This window comes from Triturus cristatus, chromosome 8, assembly GCF_964204655.1.
Source record: "Triturus cristatus chromosome 8, aTriCri1.1, whole genome shotgun sequence".
Lineage (NCBI taxonomy): Eukaryota > Metazoa > Chordata > Amphibia > Caudata > Salamandridae > Triturus > Triturus cristatus.
Genome location: NC_140591.1, coordinates 735,264,617 through 735,287,923, shown reverse-complemented (window position 1 = coordinate 735,287,923; position 23,307 = coordinate 735,264,617). Strand labels below are relative to the sequence as shown.

Genomic DNA, 23,307 nt, shown 5'->3' with positions numbered 1-23,307 from the left:
CCTTATTTATATATTTCTTCAGTGGCTGAAGCTTAATGAGAAAGAGTAACAAGTTGTTCATAACAACATAAGAAACACATTGTGCATTTTCTCTTAAATACTCCTTCACTTTGTGCCAAAAGAAATACCAAGGTGAATACCTAGGCCACAGATTCAAGCTAAAGATCTTCCTGCTGAATGCAAGGCGCATTAAAAACTGCATATCGCTGGACTAAAGCATTCCTTGCATAGCCTCTAACATCATAACATAACTGAGCTGCTAGCAGCAAGCTAACCAATACCTTTCTGAAATGAGAATGACATGTGCTTATCTGCTCAATCAGTGCTCGATCAGGCTCGATCAGGCGAGATTTAGAAAAGGTGGAAAGGGTCCAAGTGGATGCCCCTTCCTTTTTAGGGTGGGTCCTGCTGACTATCATAGGATTGCTTGTAAAAGTGGCCAGGGTCAGAGGAAAAGCTGCCAACACTTCTTAGCGTTCTCTATAGATGCAGCCATTTTCTGTGACTGTAATTTCGGCCTTTTCCCAGAAGTCTCTATTCTGCCTATGCAAATTAACAAAAGCAGTGCTTATTCCTCACTTGCTCAAATGTCCTTCCTGTCCAGAAAGCTCTGATTAAGCATGCTTATTTTCTTTTTCTGGGATATTTTAAATTGTTTCGCTGTCCAGTCTGTGGCAGTAGAAAGCTGCTTATGATGCCAGGTTTTGATGAATCCCCAAGGTACAAGTACAGAGGAATATATCAGTCTCTAGGATATGGAACTTTTAGCTAACACATCACAATATGTGATGCTTGCCAAGAAAACACTACATTCTGGAGCGCTGATGATCAGAACATTCTGCTCCTGAAGGATAGAAAAGACAGCTTGATTGAAATAAAGTCTGTTTATATTGACGCTCTCTCTCTCCCTATATATACATACATGCATACACACACACACACAGGTATGTCATGCATTTCTTCAGATTTGTTTCAACCATTTACCATTTATTGGAGAATCCCTACTTTTCAAGTGACTGCAAATGAAGTCATCTCTGGCACTTTTTGTGCAAAGTAAGAGACACACATGACACCTTTTTATAAAAGTCATCGGTTTCTTTGTTACTGTGTACTTTCAAAGCATGGGGCTTTCACACGTCAGGTAAACCTGATTACCACTACACAACAAAAGCAGATGCAGCTTTCTTATCTATGTCGTGATAGAACAGTTGTGAATTGAGTAGAAGAAGGGCCCTGATGTGATACTTATTACATGCAGCCTGTAAGATAGTCAAACATGCAGGCTAGGAAGGAAGATGCAAATATCAATGTATTAGAAAAACACCTAAAGGCGAGTGATATGCTTTCATTCATGCATGGCTAGGAAAAATCGCCATACTGTTGCAAACATTCTTACACCACCAACTGGAAATAAATGATTCTGACATTAAACGTAAAGGTGACAATGCATTTGTATCATCACCCTGAGAAGGATCATCTTGGAATTGAGCCGAGGGCCTCTGCACTCAAAGCCAGAAACACTCCACTAAAATAAGATTCCTGTTGGTGCCAACAATTCTCCATGTTAATGCTTGTTCTAGGTGAGCAGTGAACCGATTGCAGGGCTCTTTTGAAAGCAAGGTCTGAGAACCAACAGATACATCCACACGCCGATTACTTTAGTGTTTTGAGAGAATTCCCTTTCTTGGAACGAGATTGCATGAAATAATCTTCAGGGCTTGGACAATTCCATGGCAAAACGGCACCTATCAACATTGTAGCCAACACAATATAACAACTGTTTCTGCCCGGTTTCGAACCGGGGACCTTTCGCGTGTGAGGCGAACGTGATAACCACTACACTACAGAAACAGATACCTACAGTTGATTTTTCTGTAATGAAACTGCTCCGAACTGGCTATTCCATGGGCCTCTGGCTTTAGATTTCTTTCATGCAACCTGCCCGACATCCCTAGCTGAACGCTCGTACATGCCATGCAAGACCAGATGTTTGGTATTAGCTCAGACTGGGCAGGGCTGAAGCATGAGACTCTAGCAAAGAATTATCCACTACTGCAAAGAAAAAATTGATGTTGGTTTTGAAACGCAAACTTCAAAACAACTTGAAAAGAGTACCAAGAAAAGGGCTCGTCCGGGATTTGAACCCGGGACCTCTCGCACCCAAAGCGAGAATCATACCCCTAGACCAACGAGCCCTCAAAATCCTCTTACCTCTCAAAAGCTAATACCGGCTCTAAGCCCGCAATGAAGATCATGCTGGTATCTTTATGATGCTTGGTCTGTGAATACGCATGAAAGTCAGTCTCAACTTACCCTTTCTCAAACGATAGCACTATCATTTACAAGTGTCTCCTTTTATTCCGTCCCAGCTTTGGACACGTCTTACAGGAAGTCAGCCCTTATTTATATATTTCTTCAGTGGCTGAAGCTTAATGAGAAAGAGTAACAAGTTGTTCATAACAACATAAGAAACACATTGTGCATTTTCTCTTAAATACTCCTTCACTTTGTGCCAAAAGAAATACCAAGGTGAATACCTAGGCCACAGATTCAAGCTAAAGATCTTCCTGCTGAATGCAAGGCGCATTAAAAACTGCATATCGCTGGACTAAAGCATTCCTTGCATAGCCTCTAACATCATAACATAACTGAGCTGCTAGCAGCAAGCTAACCAATACCTTTCTGAAATGAGAATGACATGTGCTTATCTGCTCAATCAGTGCTCAATCAGGCTCGATCAGGCGAGATTTAGAAAAGGTGGAAAGGGTCCAAGTGGATGCCCCTTCCTTTTTAGGGTGGGTCCTGCTGACTATCATAGGATTGCTTGTAAAAGTGGCCAGGGTCAGAGGAAAAGCTGCCAACACTTCTTAGCGTTCTCTATAGATGCAGCCATTTTCTGTGACTGTAATTTCGGCCTTTTCCCAGAAGTCTCTATTCTGCCTATGCAAATTAACAAAAGCAGTGCTTATTCCTCACTTGCTCAAATGTCCTTCCTGTCCAGAAAGCTCTGATTAAGCATGCTTATTTTCTTTTTCTGGGATATTTTAAATTGTTTCGCTGTCCAGTCTGTGGCAGTAGAAAGCTGCTTATGATGCCAGGTTTTGATGAATCCCCAAGGTACAAGTACAGAGGAATATATCAGTCTCTAGGATATGGAACTTTTAGCTAACACATCACAATATGTGATGCTTGCCAAGAAAACACTACATTCTGGAGCGCTGATGATCAGAACATTCTGCTCCTGAAGGATAGAAAAGACAGCTTGATTGAAATAAAGTCTGTTTATATTGACGCTCTCTCTCTCCCTATATATACATACATGCATACACACACACACACAGGTATGTCATGCATTTCTTCAGATTTGTTTCAACCATTTACCATTTATTGGAGAATCCCTACTTTTCAAGTGACTGCAAATGAAGTCATCTCTGGCACTTTTTGTGCAAAGTAAGAGACACACATGACACCTTTTTATAAAAGTCATCGGTTTCTTTGTTACTGTGTACTTTCAAAGCATGGGGCTTTCACACGTCAGGTAAACCTGATTACCACTACACAACAAAAGCAGATGCAGCTTTCTTATCTATGTCGTGATAGAACAGTTGTGAATTGAGTAGAAGAAGGGCCCTGATGTGATACTTATTACATGCAGCCTGTAAGATAGTCAAACATGCAGGCTAGGAAGGAAGATGCAAATATCAATGTATTAGAAAAACACCTAAAGGCGAGTGATATGCTTTCATTCATGCATGGCTAGGAAAAATCGCCATACTGTTGCAAACATTCTTACACCACCAACTGGAAATAAATGATTCTGACATTAAACGTAAAGGTGACAATGCATTTGTATCATCACCCTGAGAAGGATCATCTTGGAATTGAGCCGAGGGCCTCTGCACTCAAAGCCAGAAACACTCCACTAAAATAAGATTCCTGTTGGTGCCAACAATTCTCCATGTTAATGCTTGTTCTAGGTGAGCAGTGAACCGATTGCAGGGCTCTTTTGAAAGCAAGGTCTGAGAACCAACAGATACATCCACACGCCGATTACTTTAGTGTTTTGAGAGAATTCCCTTTCTTGGAACGAGATTGCATGAAATAATCTTCAGGGCTTGGACAATTCCATGGCAAAACTGCACCTATCAACATTGTAGCCAACACAATATAACAACTGTTTCTGCCCGGTTTCGAACCGGGGACCTTTCGCGTGTGAGGCGAACGTGATAACCACTACACTACAGAAACAGATACCTACAGTTGATTTTTCTGTAATGAAACTGCTCCGAACTGGCTATTCCATGGGCCTCTGGCTTTAGATTTCTTTCATGCAACCTGCCCGACATCCCTAGCTGAACGCTCGTACATGCCATGCAAGACCAGATGTTTGGTATTAGCTCAGACTGGGCAGGGCTGAAGCATGAGACTCTAGCAAAGAATTATCCACTACTGCAAAGAAAAAATTGATGTTGGTTTTGAAACGCAAACTTCAAAACAACTTGAAAAGAGTACCAAGAAAAGGGCTCGTCCGGGATTTGAACCCGGGACCTCTCGCACCCAAAGCGAGAATCATACCCCTAGACCAACGAGCCCTCAAAATCCTCTTACCTCTCAAAAGCTAATACCGGCTCTAAGCCCGCAATGAAGATCATGCTGGTATCTTTATGATGCTTGGTCTGTGAATACGCATGAAAGTCAGTCTCAACTTACCCTTTCTCAAACGATAGCACTATCATTTACAAGTGTCTCCTTTTATTCCGTCCCAGCTTTGGACACGTCTTACAGGAAGTCAGCCCTTATTTATATATTTCTTCAGTGGCTGAAGCTTAATGAGAAAGAGTAACAAGTTGTTCATAACAACATAAGAAACACATTGTGCATTTTCTCTCAAATACTCCTTCACTTTGTGCCAAAAGAAATACCAAGGTGAATACCTAGGCCACAGATTCAAGCTAAAGATCTTCCTGCTGAATGCAAGGCGCAATAAAAACTGCATATCGCTGGACTAAAGCATTCCTTGCATAGCCTCTAACATCATAACATAACTGAGCTGCTAGCAGCAAGCTAACCAATACCTTTCTGAAATGAGAATGACATGTGCTTATCTGCTCAATCAGTGCTCAATCAGGCTCGATCAGGCGAGATTTAGAAAAGGTGGAAAGGGTCCAAGTGGATGCCCCTTCCTTTTTAGGGTGGGTCCTGCTGACTATCATAGGATTGCTTGTAAAAGTGGCCAGGGTCAGAGGAAAAGCTGCCAACACTTCTTAGCGTTCTCTATAGATGCAGCCATTTTCTGTGACTGTAATTTCGGCCTTTTCCCAGAAGTCTCTATTCTGCCTATGCAAATTAACAAAAGCAGTGCTTATTCCTCACTTGCTCAAATGTCCTTCCTGTCCAGAAAGCTCTGATTAAGCATGCTTATTTTCTTTTTCTGGGATATTTTAAATTGTTTCGCTGTCCAGTCTGTGGCAGTAGAAAGCTGCTTATGATGCCAGGTTTTGATGAATCCCCAAGGTACAAGTACAGAGGAATATATCAGTCTCTAGGATATGGAACTTTTAGCTAACACATCACAATATGTGATGCTTGCCAAGAAAACACTACATTCTGGAGCGCTGATGATCAGAACATTCTGCTCCTGAAGGATAGAAAAGACAGCTTGATTGAAATAAAGTCTGTTTATATTGACGCTCTCTCTCTCCCTATATATACATACATGCATACACACACACACACAGGTATGTCATGCATTTCTTCAGATTTGTTTCAACCATTTACCATTTATTGGAGAATCCCTACTTTTCAAGTGACTGCAAATGAAGTCATCTCTGGCACTTTTTGTGCAAAGTAAGAGACACACATGACACCTTTTTATAAAAGTCATCGGTTTCTTTGTTACTGTGTACTTTCAAAGCATGGGGCTTTCACACGTCAGGTAAACCTGATTACCACTACACAACAAAAGCAGATGCAGCTTTCTTATCTATGTCGTGATAGAACAGTTGTGAATTGAGTAGAAGAAGGGCCCTGATGTGATACTTATTACATGCAGCCTGTAAGATAGTCAAACATGCAGGCTAGGAAGGAAGATGCAAATATCAATGTATTAGAAAAACACCTAAAGGCGAGTGATATGCTTTCATTCATGCATGGCTAGGAAAAATCGCCATACTGTTGCAAACATTCTTACACCACCAACTGGAAATAAATGATTCTGACATTAAACGTAAAGGTGACAATGCATTTGTATCATCACCCTGAGAAGGATCATCTTGGAATTGAGCCGAGGGCCTCTGCACTCAAAGCCAGAAACACTCCACTAAAATAAGATTCCTGTTGGTGCCAACAATTCTCCATGTTAATGCTTGTTCTAGGTGAGCAGTGAACCGATTGCAGGGCTCTTTTGAAAGCAAGGTCTGAGAACCAACAGATACATCCACACGCCGATTACTTTAGTGTTTTGAGAGAATTCCCTTTCTTGGAACGAGATTGCATGAAATAATCTTCAGGGCTTGGACAATTCCATGGCAAAACGGCACCTATCAACATTGTAGCCAACACAATATAACAACTGTTTCTGCCCGGTTTCGAACCGGGGACCTTTCGCGTGTGAGGCGAACGTGATAACCACTACACTACAGAAACAGATACCTACAGTTGATTTTTCTGTAATGAAACTGCTCCGAACTGGCTATTCCATGGGCCTCTGGCTTTAGATTTCTTTCATGCAACCTGCCCGACATCCCTAGCTGAACGCTCGTACATGCCATGCAAGACCAGATGTTTGGTATTAGCTCAGACTGGGCAGGGCTGAAGCATGAGACTCTAGCAAAGAATTATCCACTACTGCAAAGAAAAAATTGATGTTGGTTTTGAAACGCAAACTTCAAAACAACTTGAAAAGAGTACCAAGAAAAGGGCTCGTCCGGGATTTGAACCCGGGACCTCTCGCACCCAAAGCGAGAATCATACCCCTCGACCAACGAGCCCTCAAAATCCTCTTACCTCTCAAAAGCTAATACCGGCTCTAAGCCCGCAATGAAGATCATGCTGGTATCTTTATGATGCTTGGTCTGTGAATACGCATGAAAGTCAGTCTCAACTTACCCTTTCTCAAACGATAGCACTATCATTTACAAGTGTCTCCTTTTATTCCGTCCCAGCTTTGGACACGTCTTACAGGAAGTCAGCCCTTATTTATATATTTCTTCAGTGGCTGAAGCTTAATGAGAAAGAGTAACAAGTTGTTCATAACAACATAAGAAACACATTGTGCATTTTCTCTTAAATACTCCTTCACTTTGTGCCAAAAGAAATACCAAGGTGAATACCTAGGCCACAGATTCAAGCTAAAGATCTTCCTGCTGAATGCAAGGCGCAATAAAAACTGCATATCGCTGGACTAAAGCATTCCTTGCATAGCCTCTAACATCATAACATAACTGAGCTGCTAGCAGCAAGCTAACCAATACCTTTCTGAAATGAGAATGACATGTGCTTATCTGCTCAATCAGTGCTCAATCAGGCTCGATCAGGCGAGATTTAGAAAAGGTGGAAAGGGTCCAAGTGGATGCCCCTTCCTTTTTAGGGTGGGTCCTGCTGACTATCATAGGATTGCTTGTAAAAGTGGCCAGGGTCAGAGGAAAAGCTGCCAACACTTCTTAGCGTTCTCTATAGATGCAGCCATTTTCTGTGACTGTAATTTCGGCCTTTTCCCAGAAGTCTCTATTCTGCCTATGCAAATTAACAAAAGCAGTGCTTATTCCTCACTTGCTCAAATGTCCTTCCTGTCCAGAAAGCTCTGATTAAGCATGCTTATTTTCTTTTTCTGGGATATTTTAAATTGTTTCGCTGTCCAGTCTGTGGCAGTAGAAAGCTGCTTATGATGCCAGGTTTTGATGAATCCCCAAGGTACAAGTACAGAGGAATATATCAGTCTCTAGGATATGGAACTTTTAGCTAACACATCACAATATGTGATGCTTGCCAAGAAAACACTACATTCTGGAGCGCTGATGATCAGAACATTCTGCTCCTGAAGGATAGAAAAGACAGCTTGATTGAAATAAAGTCTGTTTATATTGACGCTCTCTCTCTCCCTATATATACATACATGCATACACACACACACACAGGTATGTCATGCATTTCTTCAGATTTGTTTCAACCATTTACCATTTATTGGAGAATCCCTACTTTTCAAGTGACTGCAAATGAAGTCATCTCTGGCACTTTTTGTGCAAAGTAAGAGACACACATGACACCTTTTTATAAAAGTCATCGGTTTCTTTGTTACTGTGTACTTTCAAAGCATGGGGCTTTCACACGTCAGGTAAACCTGATTACCACTACACAACAAAAGCAGATGCAGCTTTCTTATCTATGTCGTGATAGAACAGTTGTGAATTGAGTAGAAGAAGGGCCCTGATGTGATACTTATTACATGCAGCCTGTAAGATAGTCAAACATGCAGGCTAGGAAGGAAGATGCAAATATCAATGTATTAGAAAAACACCTAAAGGCGAGTGATATGCTTTCATTCATGCATGGCTAGGAAAAATCGCCATACTGTTGCAAACATTCTTACACCACCAACTGGAAATAAATGATTCTGACATTAAACGTAAAGGTGACAATGCATTTGTATCATCACCCTGAGAAGGATCATCTTGGAATTGAGCCGAGGGCCTCTGCACTCAAAGCCAGAAACACTCCACTAAAATAAGATTCCTGTTGGTGCCAACAATTCTCCATGTTAATGCTTGTTCTAGGTGAGCAGTGAACCGATTGCAGGGCTCTTTTGAAAGCAAGGTCTGAGAACCAACAGATACATCCACACGCCGATTACTTTAGTGTTTTGAGAGAATTCCCTTTCTTGGAACGAGATTGCATGAAATAATCTTCAGGGCTTGGACAATTCCATGGCAAAACGGCACCTATCAACATTGTAGCCAACACAATATAACAACTGTTTCTGCCCGGTTTCGAACCGGGGACCTTTCGCGTGTGAGGCGAACGTGATAACCACTACACTACAGAAACAGATACCTACAGTTGATTTTTCTGTAATGAAACTGCTCCGAACTGGCTATTCCATGGGCCTCTGGCTTTAGATTTCTTTCATGCAACCTGCCCGACATCCCTAGCTGAACGCTCGTACATGCCATGCAAGACCAGATGTTTGGTATTAGCTCAGACTGGGCAGGGCTGAAGCATGAGACTCTAGCAAAGAATTATCCACTACTGCAAAGAAAAAATTGATGTTGGTTTTGAAACGCAAACTTCAAAACAACTTGAAAAGAGTACCAAGAAAAGGGCTCGTCCGGGATTTGAACCCGGGACCTCTCGCACCCAAAGCGAGAATCATACCCCTCGACCAACGAGCCCTCAAAATCCTCTTACCTCTCAAAAGCTAATACCGGCTCTAAGCCCGCAATGAAGATCATGCTGGTATCTTTATGATGCTTGGTCTGTGAATACGCATGAAAGTCAGTCTCAACTTACCCTTTCTCAAACGATAGCACTATCATTTACAAGTGTCTCCTTTTATTCCGTCCCAGCTTTGGACACGTCTTACAGGAAGTCAGCCCTTATTTATATATTTCTTCAGTGGCTGAAGCTTAATGAGAAAGAGTAACAAGTTGTTCATAACAACATAAGAAACACATTGTGCATTTTCTCTTAAATACTCCTTCACTTTGTGCCAAAAGAAATACCAAGGTGAATACCTAGGCCACAGATTCAAGCTAAAGATCTTCCTGCTGAATGCAAGGCGCAATAAAAACTGCATATCGCTGGACTAAAGCATTCCTTGCATAGCCTCTAACATCATAACATAACTGAGCTGCTAGCAGCAAGCTAACCAATACCTTTCTGAAATGAGAATGACATGTGCTTATCTGCTCAATCAGTGCTCAATCAGGCTCGATCAGGCGAGATTTAGAAAAGGTGGAAAGGGTCCAAGTGGATGCCCCTTCCTTTTTAGGGTGGGTCCTGCTGACTATCATAGGATTGCTTGTAAAAGTGGCCAGGGTCAGAGGAAAAGCTGCCAACACTTCTTAGCGTTCTCTATAGATGCAGCCATTTTCTGTGACTGTAATTTCGGCCTTTTCCCAGAAGTCTCTATTCTGCCTATGCAAATTAACAAAAGCAGTGCTTATTCCTCACTTGCTCAAATGTCCTTCCTGTCCAGAAAGCTCTGATTAAGCATGCTTATTTTCTTTTTCTGGGATATTTTAAATTGTTTCGCTGTCCAGTCTGTGGCAGTAGAAAGCTGCTTATGATGCCAGGTTTTGATGAATCCCCAAGGTACAAGTACAGAGGAATATATCAGTCTCTAGGATATGGAACTTTTAGCTAACACATCACAATATGTGATGCTTGCCAAGAAAACACTACATTCTGGAGCGCTGATGATCAGAACATTCTGCTCCTGAAGGATAGAAAAGACAGCTTGATTGAAATAAAGTCTGTTTATATTGACGCTCTCTCTCTCCCTATATATACATACATGCATACACACACACACACAGGTATGTCATGCATTTCTTCAGATTTGTTTCAACCATTTACCATTTATTGGAGAATCCCTACTTTTCAAGTGACTGCAAATGAAGTCATCTCTGGCACTTTTTGTGCAAAGTAAGAGACACACATGACACCTTTTTATAAAAGTCATCGGTTTCTTTGTTACTGTGTACTTTCAAAGCATGGGGCTTTCACACGTCAGGTAAACCTGATTACCACTACACAACAAAAGCAGATGCAGCTTTCTTATCTATGTCGTGATAGAACAGTTGTGAATTGAGTAGAAGAAGGGCCCTGATGTGATACTTATTACATGCAGCCTGTAAGATAGTCAAACATGCAGGCTAGGAAGGAAGATGCAAATATCAATGTATTAGAAAAACACCTAAAGGCGAGTGATATGCTTTCATTCATGCATGGCTAGGAAAAATCGCCATACTGTTGCAAACATTCTTACACCACCAACTGGAAATAAATGATTCTGACATTAAACGTAAAGGTGACAATGCATTTGTATCATCACCCTGAGAAGGATCATCTTGGAATTGAGCCGAGGGCCTCTGCACTCAAAGCCAGAAACACTCCACTAAAATAAGATTCCTGTTGGTGCCAACAATTCTCCATGTTAATGCTTGTTCTAGGTGAGCAGTGAACCGATTGCAGGGCTCTTTTGAAAGCAAGGTCTGAGAACCAACAGATACATCCACACGCCGATTACTTTAGTGTTTTGAGAGAATTCCCTTTCTTGGAACGAGATTGCATGAAATAATCTTCAGGGCTTGGACAATTCCATGGCAAAACGGCACCTATCAACATTGTAGCCAACACAATATAACAACTGTTTCTGCCCGGTTTCGAACCGGGGACCTTTCGCGTGTGAGGCGAACGTGATAACCACTACACTACAGAAACAGATACATACAGTTGATTTTTCTGTAATGAAACTGCTCCGAACTGGCTATTCCATGGGCCTCTGGCTTTAGATTTCTTTCATGCAACCTGCCCGACATCCCTAGCTGAACGCTCGTACATGCCATGCAAGACCAGATGTTTGGTATTAGCTCAGACTGGGCAGGGCTGAAGCATGAGACTCTAGCAAAGAATTATCCACTACTGCAAAGAAAAAATTGATGTTGGTTTTGAAACGCAAACTTCAAAACAACTTGAAAAGAGTACCAAGAAAAGGGCTCGTCCGGGATTTGAACCCGGGACCTCTCGCACCCAAAGCAAGAATCATACCCCTAGACCAACGAGCCCTCAAAATCCTCTTACCTCTCAAAAGCTAATACCGGCTCTAAGCCCGCAATGAAGATCATGCTGGTATCTTTATGATGCTTGGTCTGTGAATACGCATGAAAGTCAGTCTCAACTTACCCTTTCTCAAACGATAGCACTATCATTTACAAGTGTCTCCTTTTATTCCGTCCCAGCTTTGGACACGTCTTACAGGAAGTCAGCCCTTATTTATATATTTCTTCAGTGGCTGAAGCTTAATGAGAAAGAGTAACAAGTTGTTCATAACAACATAAGAAACACATTGTGCATTTTCTCTCAAATACTCCTTCACTTTGTGCCAAAAGAAATACCAAGGTGAATACCTAGGCCACAGATTCAAGCTAAAGATCTTCCTGCTGAATGCAAGGCGCAATAAAAACTGCATATCGCTGGACTAAAGCATTCCTTGCATAGCCTCTAACATCATAACATAACTGAGCTGCTAGCAGCAAGCTAACCAATACCTTTCTGAAATGAGAATGACATGTGCTTATCTGCTCAATCAGTGCTCAATCAGGCTCGATCAGGCGAGATTTAGAAAAGGTGGAAAGGGTCCAAGTGGATGCCCCTTCCTTTTTAGGGTGGGTCCTGCTGACTATCATAGGATTGCTTGTAAAAGTGGCCAGGGTCAGAGGAAAAGCTGCCAACACTTCTTAGCGTTCTCTATAGATGCAGCCATTTTCTGTGACTGTAATTTCGGCCTTTTCCCAGAAGTCTCTATTCTGCCTATGCAAATTAACAAAAGCAGTGCTTATTCCTCACTTGCTCAAATGTCCTTCCTGTCCAGAAAGCTCTGATTAAGCATGCTTATTTTCTTTTTCTGGGATATTTTAAATTGTTTCGCTGTCCAGTCTGTGGCAGTAGAAAGCTGCTTATGATGCCAGGTTTTGATGAATCCCCAAGGTACAAGTACAGAGGAATATATCAGTCTCTAGGATATGGAACTTTTAGCTAACACATCACAATATGTGATGCTTGCCAAGAAAACACTACATTCTGGAGCGCTGATGATCAGAACATTCTGCTCCTGAAGGATAGAAAAGACAGCTTGATTGAAATAAAGTCTGTTTATATTGACGCTCTCTCTCTCCCTATATATACATACATGCATACACACACACACACAGGTATGTCATGCATTTCTTCAGATTTGTTTCAACCATTTACCATTTATTGGAGAATCCCTACTTTTCAAGTGACTGCAAATGAAGTCATCTCTGGCACTTTTTGTGCAAAGTAAGAGACACACATGACACCTTTTTATAAAAGTCATCGGTTTCTTTGTTACTGTGTACTTTCAAAGCATGGGGCTTTCACACGTCAGGTAAACCTGATTACCACTACACAACAAAAGCAGATGCAGCTTTCTTATCTATGTCGTGATAGAACAGTTGTGAATTGAGTAGAAGAAGGGCCCTGATGTGATACTTATTACATGCAGCCTGTAAGATAGTCAAACATGCAGGCTAGGAAGGAAGATGCAAATATCAATGTATTAGAAAAACACCTAAAGGCGAGTGATATGCTTTCATTCATGCATGGCTAGGAAAAATCGCCATACTGTTGCAAACATTCTTACACCACCAACTGGAAATAAATGATTCTGACATTAAACGTAAAGGTGACAATGCATTTGTATCATCACCCTGAGAAGGATCATCTTGGAATTGAGCCGAGGGCCTCTGCACTCAAAGCCAGAAACACTCCACTAAAATAAGATTCCTGTTGGTGCCAACAATTCTCCATGTTAATGCTTGTTCTAGGTGAGCAGTGAACCGATTGCAGGGCTCTTTTGAAAGCAAGGTCTGAGAACCAACAGATACATCCACACGCCGATTACTTTAGTGTTTTGAGAGAATTCCCTTTCTTGGAACGAGATTGCATGAAATAATCTTCAGGGCTTGGACAATTCCATGGCAAAACGGCACCTATCAACATTGTAGCCAACACAATATAACAACTGTTTCTGCCCGGTTTCGAACCGGGGACCTTTCGCGTGTGAGGCGAACGTGATAACCACTACACTACAGAAACAGATACATACAGTTGATTTTTCTGTAATGAAACTGCTCCGAACTGGCTATTCCATGGGCCTCTGGCTTTAGATTTCTTTCATGCAACCTGCCCGACATCCCTAGCTGAACGCTCGTACATGCCATGCAAGACCAGATGTTTGGTATTAGCTCAGACTGGGCAGGGCTGAAGCATGAGACTCTAGCAAAGAATTATCCACTACTGCAAAGAAAAAATTGATGTTGGTTTTGAAACGCAAACTTCAAAACAACTTGAAAAGAGTACCAAGAAAAGGGCTCGTCCGGGATTTGAACCCGGGACCTCTCGCACCCAAAGCAAGAATCATACCCCTAGACCAACGAGCCCTCAAAATCCTCTTACCTCTCAAAAGCTAATACCGGCTCTAAGCCCGCAATGAAGATCATGCTGGTATCTTTATGATGCTTGGTCTGTGAATACGCATGAAAGTCAGTCTCAACTTACCCTTTCTCAAACGATAGCACTATCATTTACAAGTGTCTCCTTTTATTCCGTCCCAGCTTTGGACACGTCTTACAGGAAGTCAGCCCTTATTTATATATTTCTTCAGTGGCTGAAGCTTAATGAGAAAGAGTAACAAGTTGTTCATAACAACATAAGAAACACATTGTGCATTTTCTCTCAAATACTCCTTCACTTTGTGCCAAAAGAAATACCAAGGTGAATACCTAGGCCACAGATTCAAGCTAAAGATCTTCCTGCTGAATGCAAGGCGCAATAAAAACTGCATATCGCTGGACTAAAGCATTCCTTGCATAGCCTCTAACATCATAACATAACTGAGCTGCTAGCAGCAAGCTAACCAATACCTTTCTGAAATGAGAATGACATGTGCTTATCTGCTCAATCAGTGCTCAATCAGGCTCGATCAGGCGAGATTTAGAAAAGGTGGAAAGGGTCCAAGTGGATGCCCCTTCCTTTTTAGGGTGGGTCCTGCTGACTATCATAGGATTGCTTGTAAAAGTGGCCAGGGTCAGAGGAAAAGCTGCCAACACTTCTTAGCGTTCTCTATAGATGCAGCCATTTTCTGTGACTGTAATTTCGGCCTTTTCCCAGAAGTCTCTATTCTGCCTATGCAAATTAACAAAAGCAGTGCTTATTCCTCACTTGCTCAAATGTCCTTCCTGTCCAGAAAGCTCTGATTAAGCATGCTTATTTTCTTTTTCTGGGATATTTTAAATTGTTTCGCTGTCCAGTCTGTGGCAGTAGAAAGCTGCTTATGATGCCAGGTTTTGATGAATCCCCAAGGTACAAGTACAGAGGAATATATCAGTCTCTAGGATATGGAACTTTTAGCTAACACATCACAATATGTGATGCTTGCCAAGAAAACACTACATTCTGGAGCGCTGATGATCAGAACATTCTGCTCCTGAAGGATAGAAAAGACAGCTTGATTGAAATAAAGTCTGTTTATATTGACGCTCTCTCTCTCCCTATATATACATACATGCATACACACACACACACAGGTATGTCATGCATTTCTTCAGATTTGTTTCAACCATTTACCATTTATTGGAGAATCCCTACTTTTCAAGTGACTGCAAATGAAGTCATCTCTGGCACTTTTTGTGCAAAGTAAGAGACACACATGACACCTTTTTATAAAAGTCATCGGTTTCTTTGTTACTGTGTACTTTCAAAGCATGGGGCTTTCACACGTCAGGTAAACCTGATTACCACTACACAACAAAAGCAGATGCAGCTTTCTTATCTATGTCGTGATAGAACAGTTGTGAATTGAGTAGAAGAAGGGCCCTGATGTGATACTTATTACATGCAGCCTGTAAGATAGTCAAACATGCAGGCTAGGAAGGAAGATGCAAATATCAATGTATTAGAAAAACACCTAAAGGCGAGTGATATGCTTTCATTCATGCATGGCTAGGAAAAATCGCCATACTGTTGCAAACATTCTTACACCACCAACTGGAAATAAATGATTCTGACATTAAACGTAAAGGTGACAATGCATTTGTATCATCACCCTGAGAAGGATCATCTTGGAATTGAGCCGAGGGCCTCTGCACTCAAAGCCAGAAACACTCCACTAAAATAAGATTCCTGTTGGTGCCAACAATTCTCCATGTTAATGCTTGTTCTAGGTGAGCAGTGAACCGATTGCAGGGCTCTTTTGAAAGCAAGGTCTGAGAACCAACAGATACATCCACACGCCGATTACTTTAGTGTTTTGAGAGAATTCCCTTTCTTGGAACGAGATTGCATGAAATAATCTTCAGGGCTTGGACAATTCCATGGCAAAACGGCACCTATCAACATTGTAGCCAACACAATATAACAACTGTTTCTGCCCGGTTTCGAACCGGGGACCTTTCGCGTGTGAGGCGAACGTGATAACCACTACACTACAGAAACAGATACCTACAGTTGATTTTTCTGTAATGAAACTGCTCCGAACTGGCTATTCCATGGGCCTCTGGCTTTAGATTTCTTTCATGCAACCTGCCCGACATCCCTAGCTGAACGCTCGTACATGCCATGCAAGACCAGATGTTTGGTATTAGCTCAGACTGGGCAGGGCTGAAGCATGAGACTCTAGCAAAGAATTATCCACTACTGCAAAGAAAAAATTGATGTTGGTTTTGAAACGCAAACTTCAAAACAACTTGAAAAGAGTACCAAGAAAAGGGCTCGTCCGGGATTTGAACCCGGGACCTCTCGCACCCAAAGCGAGAATCATACCCCTCGACCAACGAGCCCTCAAAATCCTCTTACCTCTCAAAAGCTAATACCGGCTCTAAGCCCGCAATGAAGATCATGCTGGTATCTTTATGATGCTTGGTCTGTGAATACGCATGAAAGTCAGTCTCAACTTACCCTTTCTCAAACGATAGCACTATCATTTACAAGTGTCTCCTTTTATTCCGTCCCAGCTTTGGACACGTCTTACAGGAAGTCAGCCCTTATTTATATATTTCTTCAGTGGCTGAAGCTTAATGAGAAAGAGTAACAAGTTGTTCATAACAACATAAGAAACACATTGTGCATTTTCTCTTAAATACTCCTTCACTTTGTGCCAAAAGAAATACCAAGGTGAATACCTAGGCCACAGATTCAAGCTAAAGATCTTCCTGCTGAATGCAAGGCGCAATAAAAACTGCATATCGCTGGACTAAAGCATTCCTTGCATAGCCTCTAACATCATAACATAACTGAGCTGCTAGCAGCAAGCTAACCAATACCTTTCTGAAATGAGAATGACATGTGCTTATCTGCTCAATCAGTGCTCAATCAGGCTCGATCAGGCGAGATTTAGAAAAGGTGGAAAGGGTCCAAGTGGATGCCCCTTCCTTTTTAGGGTGGGTCCTGCTGACTATCATAGGATTGCTTGTAAAAGTGGCCAGGGTCAGAGGAAAAGCTGCCAACACTTCTTAGCGTTCTCTATAGATGCAGCCATTTTCTGTGACTGTAATTTCGGCCTTTTCCCAGAAGTCTCTATTCTGCCTATGCAAATTAACAAAAGCAGTGCTTATTCCTCACTTGCTCAAATGTCCTTCCTGTCCAGAAAGCTCTGATTAAGCATGCTTATTTTCTTTTTCTGGGATATTTTAAATTGTTTCGCTGTCCAGTCTGTGGCAGTAGAAAGCTGCTTATGATGCCAGGTTTTGATGAATCCCCAAGGTACAAGTACAGAGGAATATATCAGTCTCTAGGATATGGAACTTTTAGCTAACACATCACAATATGTGATGCTTGCCAAGAAAACACTACATTCTGGAGCGCTGATGATCAGAACATTCTGCTCCTGAAGGATAGAAAAGACAGCTTGATTGAAATAAAGTCTGTTTATATTGACGCTCTCTCTCTCCCTATATATACATACATGCATACACACACACACACAGGTATGTCATGCATTTCTTCAGATTTGTTTCAACCATTTACCATTTATTGGAGAATCCCTACTTTTCAAGTGACTGCAAATGAAGTCATCTCTGGCACTTTTTGTGCAAAGTAAGAGACACACATGACACCTTTTTATAAAAGTCATCGGTTTCTTTGTTACTGTGTACTTTCAAAGCATGGGGCTTTCACACGTCAGGTAAACCTGATTACCACTACACAACAAAAGCAGATGCAGCTTTCTTATCTATGTCGTGATAGAACAGTTGTGAATTGAGTAGAAGAAGGGCCCTGATGTGATACTTATTACATGCAGCCTGTAAGATAGTCAAACATGCAGGCTAGGAAGGAAGATGCAAATATCAATGTATTAGAAAAACACCTAAAGGCGAGTGATATGCTTTCATTCATGCATGGCTAGGAAAAATCGCCATACTGTTGCAAACATTCTTACACCACCAACTGGAAATAAATGATTCTGACATTAAACGTAAAGGTGACAATGCATTTGTATCATCACCCTGAGAAGGATCATCTTGGAATTGAGCCGAGGGCCTCTGCACTCAAAGCCAGAAACACTCCACTAAAATAAGATTCCTGTTGGTGCCAACAATTCTCCATGTTAATGCTTGTTCTAGGTGAGCAGTGAACCGATTGCAGGGCTCTTTTGAAAGCAAGGTCTGAGAACCAACAGATACATCCACACGCCGATTACTTTAGTGTTTTGAGAGAATTCCCTTTCTTGGAACGAGATTGCATGAAATAATCTTCAGGGCTTGGACAATTCCATGGCAAAACGGCACCTATCAACATTGTAGCCAACACAATATAACAACTGTTTCTGCCCGGTTTCGAACCGGGGACCTTTCGCGTGTGAGGCGAACGTGATAACCACTACACTACAGAAACAGATACATACAGTTGATTTTTCTGTAATGAAACTGCTCCGAACTGGCTATTCCATGGGCCTCTGGCTTTAGATTTCTTTCATGCAACCTGCCCGACATCCCTAGCTGAACGCTCGTACATGCCATGCAAGACCAGATGTTTGGTATTAGCTCAGACTGGGCAGGGCTGAAGCATGAGACTCTAGCAAAGAATTATCCACTACTGCAAAGAAAAAATTGATGTTGGTTTTGAAACGCAAACTTCAAAACAACTTGAAAAGAGTACCAAGAAAAGGGCTCGTCCGGGATTTGAACCCGGGACCTCTCGCACCCAAAGCAAGAATCATACCCCTAGACCAACGAGCCCTCAAAATCCTCTTACCTCTCAAAAGCTAATACCGGCTCTAAGCCCGCAATGAAGATCATGCTGGTATCTTTATGATGCTTGGTCTGTGAATACGCATGAAAGTCAGTCTCAACTTACCCTTTCTCAAACGATAGCACTATCATTTACAAGTGTCTCCTTTTATTCCGTCCCAGCTTTGGACACGTCTTACAGGAAGTCAGCCCTTATTTATATATTTCTTCAGTGGCTGAAGCTTAATGAGAAAGAGTAACAAGTTGTTCATAACAACATAAGAAACACATTGTGCATTTTCTCTCAAATACTCCTTCACTTTGTGCCAAAAGAAATACCAAGGTGAATACCTAGGCCACAGATTCAAGCTAAAGATCTTCCTGCTGAATGCAAGGCGCAATAAAAACTGCATATCGCTGGACTAAAGCATTCCTTGCATAGCCTCTAACATCATAACATAACTGAGCTGCTAGCAGCAAGCTAACCAATACCTTTCTGAAATGAGAATGACATGTGCTTATCTGCTCAATCAGTGCTCAATCAGGCGAGATTTAGAAAAGGTGGAAAGGGTCCAAGTGGATGCCCCTTCCTTTTTAGGGTGGGTCCTGCTGACTATCATAGGATTGCTTGTAAAAGTGGCCAGGGTCAGAGGAAAAGCTGCCAACACTTCTTAGCGTTCTCTATAGATGCAGCCATTTTCTGTGACTGTAATTTCGGCCTTTTCCCAGAAGTCTCTATTCTGCCTATGCAAATTAACAAAAGCAGTGCTTATTCCTCACTTGCTCAAATGTCCTTCCTGTCCAGAAAGCTCTGATTAAGCATGCTTATTTTCTTTTTCTGGGATATTTTAAATTGTTTCGCTGTCCAGTCTGTGGCAGTAGAAAGCTGCTTATGATGCCAGGTTTTGATGAATCCCCAAGGTACAAGTACAGAGGAATATATCAGTCTCTAGGATATGGAACTTTTAGCTAACACATCACAATATGTGATGCTTGCCAAGAAAACACTACATTCTGGAGCGCTGATGATCAGAACATTCTGCTCCTGAAGGATAGAAAAGACAGCTTGATTGAAATAAAGTCTGTTTATATTGACGCTCTCTCTCTCCCTATATATACATACATGCATACACACACACACACAGGTATGTCATGCATTTCTTCAGATTTGTTTCAACCATTTACCATTTATTGGAGAATCCCTACTTTTCAAGTGACTGCAAATGAAGTCATCTCTGGCACTTTTTGTGCAAAGTAAGAGACACACATGACACCTTTTTATAAAAGTCATCGGTTTCTTTGTTACTGTGTACTTTCAAAGCATGGGGCTTTCACACGTCAGGTAAACCTGATTACCACTACACAACAAAAGCAGATGCAGCTTTCTTATCTATGTCGTGATAGAACAGTTGTGAATTGAGTAGAAGAAGGGCCCTGATGTGATACTTATTACATGCAGCCTGTAAGATAGTCAAACATGCAGGCTAGGAAGGAAGATGCAAATATCAATGTATTAGAAAAACACCTAAAGGCGAGTGATATGCTTTCATTCATGCATGGCTAGGAAAAATCGCCATACTGTTGCAAACATTCTTACACCACCAACTGGAAATAAATGATTCTGACATTAAACGTAAAGGTGACAATGCATTTGTATCATCACCCTGAGAAGGATCATCTTGGAATTGAGCCGAGGGCCTCTGCACTCAAAGCCAGAAACACTCCACTAAAATAAGATTCCTGTTGGTGCCAACAATTCTCCATGTTAATGCTTGTTCTAGGTGAGCAGTGAACCGATTGCAGGGCTCTTTTGAAAGCAAGGTCTGAGAACCAACAGATACATCCACACGCCGATTACTTTAGTGTTTTGAGAGAATTCCCTTTCTTGGAACGAGATTGCATGAAATAATCTTCAGGGCTTGGACAATTCCATGGCAAAACGGCACCTATCAACATTGTAGCCAACACAATATAACAACTGTTTCTGCCCGGTTTCGAACCGGGGACCTTTCGCGTGTGAGGCGAACGTGATAACCACTACACTACAGAAACAGATACCTACAGTTGATTTTTCTGTAATGAAACTGCTCCGAACTGGCTATTCCATGGGCCTCTGGCTTTAGATTTCTTTCATGCAACCTGCCCGACATCCCTAGCTGAACGCTCGTACATGCCATGCAAGACCAGATGTTTGGTATTAGCTCAGACTGGGCAGGGCTGAAGCATGAGACTCTAGCAAAGAATTATCCACTACTGCAAAGAAAAAATTGATGTTGGTTTTGAAACGCAAACTTCAAAACAACTTGAAAAGAGTACCAAGAAAAGGGCTCGTCCGGGATTTGAACCCGGGACCTCTCGCACCCAAAGCGAGAATCATACCCCTAGACCAACGAGCCCTCAAAATCCTCTTACCTCTCAAAAGCTAATACCGGCTCTAAGCCCGCAATGAAGATCATGCTGGTATCTTTATGATGCTTGGTCTGTGAATACGCATGAAAGTCAGTCTCAACTTACCCTTTCTCAAACGATAGCACTATCATTTACAAGTGTCTCCTTTTATTCCGTCCCAGCTTTGGACACGTCTTACAGGAAGTCAGCCCTTATTTATATATTTCTTCAGTGGCTGAAGCTTAATGAGAAAGAGTAACAAGTTGTTCATAACAACATAAGAAACACATTGTGCATTTTCTCTCAAATACTCCTTCACTTTGTGCCAAAAGAAATACCAAGGTGAATACCTAGGCCACAGATTCAAGCTAAAGATCTTCCTGCTGAATGCAAGGCGCAATAAAAACTGCATATCGCTGGACTAAAGCATTCCTTGCATAGCCTCTAACATCATAACATAACTGAGCTGCTAGCAGCAAGCTAACCAATACCTTTCTGAAATGAGAATGACATGTGCTTATCTGCTCAATCAGTGCTCAATCAGGCTCGATCAGGCGAGATTTAGAAAAGGTGGAAAGGGTCCAAGTGGATGCCCCTTCCTTTTGAGGGTGGGTCCTGCTGACTATCATAGGATTGCTTGTAAAAGTGGCCAGGGTCAGAGGAAAAGCTGCCAACACTTCTTAGCGTTCTCTATAGATGCAGCCATTTTCTGTGACTGTAATTTCGGCCTTTTCCCAGAAGTCTCTATTCTGCCTATGCAAATTAACAAAAGCAGTGCTTATTCCTCACTTGCTCAAATGTCCTTCCTGTCCAGAAAGCTCTGATTAAGCATGCTTATTTTCTTTTTCTGGGATATTTTAAATTGTTTCGCTGTCCAGTCTGTGGCAGTAGAAAGCTGCTTATGATGCCAGGTTTTGATGAATCCCCAAGGTACAAGTACAGAGGAATATATCAGTCTCTAGGATATGGAACTTTTAGCTAACACATCACAATATGTGATGCTTGCCAAGAAAACACTACATTCTGGAGCGCTGATGATCAGAACATTCTGCTCCTGAAGGATAGAAAAGACAGCTTGATTGAAATAAAGTCTGTTTATATTGACGCTCTCTCTCTCCCTATATATACATACATGCATACACACACACACACAGGTATGTCATGCATTTCTTCAGATTTGTTTCAACCATTTACCATTTATTGGAGAATCCCTACTTTTCAAGTGACTGCAAATGAAGTCATCTCTGGCACTTTTTGTGCAAAGTAAGAGACACACATGACACCTTATTATAAAAGTCATCGGTTTCTTTGTTACTGTGTACTTTCAAAGCATGGGGCTTTCACACGTCAGGTAAACCTGATTACCACTACACAACAAAAGCAGATGCAGCTTTCTTATCTATGTCGTGATAGAACAGTTGTGAATTGAGTAGAAGAAGGGCCCTGATGTGATACTTATTACATGCAGCCTGTAAGATAGTCAAACATGCAGGCTAGGAAGGAAGATGCAAATATCAATGTATTAGAAAAACACCTAAAGGCGAGTGATATGCTTTCATTCATGCATGGCTAGGAAAAATCGCCATACTGTTGCAAACATTCTTACACCACCAACTGGAAATAAATGATTCTGACATTAAACGTAAAGGTGACAATGCATTTGTATCATCACCCTGAGAAGGATCATCTTGGAATTGAGCCGAGGGCCTCTGCACTCAAAGCCAGAAACACTCCACTAAAATAAGATTCCTGTTGGTGCCAACAATTCTCCATGTTAATGCTTGTTCTAGGTGAGCAGTGAACCGATTGCAGGGCTCTTTTGAAAGCAAGGTCTGAGAACCAACAGATACATCCACACGCCGATTACTTTAGTGTTTTGAGAGAATTCCCTTTCTTGGAACGAGATTGCATGAAATAATCTTCAGGGCTTGGACAATTCCATGGCAAAACGGCA

General features: G+C 41.7%; 12 non-coding genes across 12 annotated transcripts; all 12 read right to left on the bottom strand.

The window, feature by feature from the left end:
- Nucleotides 1-1,778: 1,778 nt before the first annotated feature.
- Nucleotides 1,779-1,851, bottom strand: TRNAV-CAC (transfer RNA valine (anticodon CAC)). Its single transcript has one exon. It is a non-coding gene; the product is annotated as a tRNA-Val (tRNA).
- Nucleotides 1,852-2,123: 272 nt separating this feature from the next.
- TRNAP-UGG (transfer RNA proline (anticodon UGG)) lies at nucleotides 2,124-2,195 on the bottom strand. Its single transcript has one exon. It is a non-coding gene; the product is annotated as a tRNA-Pro (tRNA).
- A 1,980-nt stretch (nucleotides 2,196-4,175) lies between these two features.
- TRNAV-CAC (transfer RNA valine (anticodon CAC)) lies at nucleotides 4,176-4,248 on the bottom strand. The gene has a single exon. It is a non-coding gene; the product is annotated as a tRNA-Val (tRNA).
- Nucleotides 4,249-4,520: 272 nt separating this feature from the next.
- Nucleotides 4,521-4,592, bottom strand: TRNAP-UGG (transfer RNA proline (anticodon UGG)). Its single transcript has one exon. It is a non-coding gene; the product is annotated as a tRNA-Pro (tRNA).
- Nucleotides 4,593-6,572: 1,980 nt separating this feature from the next.
- Nucleotides 6,573-6,645, bottom strand: TRNAV-CAC (transfer RNA valine (anticodon CAC)). The gene has a single exon. It is a non-coding gene; the product is annotated as a tRNA-Val (tRNA).
- A 2,324-nt stretch (nucleotides 6,646-8,969) lies between these two features.
- On the bottom strand, nucleotides 8,970-9,042 carry TRNAV-CAC (transfer RNA valine (anticodon CAC)). The gene has a single exon. It is a non-coding gene; the product is annotated as a tRNA-Val (tRNA).
- Nucleotides 9,043-11,366: 2,324 nt separating this feature from the next.
- TRNAV-CAC (transfer RNA valine (anticodon CAC)) lies at nucleotides 11,367-11,439 on the bottom strand. Its single transcript has one exon. It is a non-coding gene; the product is annotated as a tRNA-Val (tRNA).
- Nucleotides 11,440-13,763: 2,324 nt separating this feature from the next.
- Nucleotides 13,764-13,836, bottom strand: TRNAV-CAC (transfer RNA valine (anticodon CAC)). The gene has a single exon. It is a non-coding gene; the product is annotated as a tRNA-Val (tRNA).
- Nucleotides 13,837-16,160: 2,324 nt separating this feature from the next.
- Nucleotides 16,161-16,233, bottom strand: TRNAV-CAC (transfer RNA valine (anticodon CAC)). The gene has a single exon. It is a non-coding gene; the product is annotated as a tRNA-Val (tRNA).
- A 2,324-nt stretch (nucleotides 16,234-18,557) lies between these two features.
- Nucleotides 18,558-18,630, bottom strand: TRNAV-CAC (transfer RNA valine (anticodon CAC)). The gene has a single exon. It is a non-coding gene; the product is annotated as a tRNA-Val (tRNA).
- A 2,314-nt stretch (nucleotides 18,631-20,944) lies between these two features.
- On the bottom strand, nucleotides 20,945-21,017 carry TRNAV-CAC (transfer RNA valine (anticodon CAC)). The gene has a single exon. It is a non-coding gene; the product is annotated as a tRNA-Val (tRNA).
- A 272-nt stretch (nucleotides 21,018-21,289) lies between these two features.
- TRNAP-UGG (transfer RNA proline (anticodon UGG)) lies at nucleotides 21,290-21,361 on the bottom strand. Its single transcript has one exon. It is a non-coding gene; the product is annotated as a tRNA-Pro (tRNA).
- Nucleotides 21,362-23,307: the final 1,946 nt, after the last annotated feature.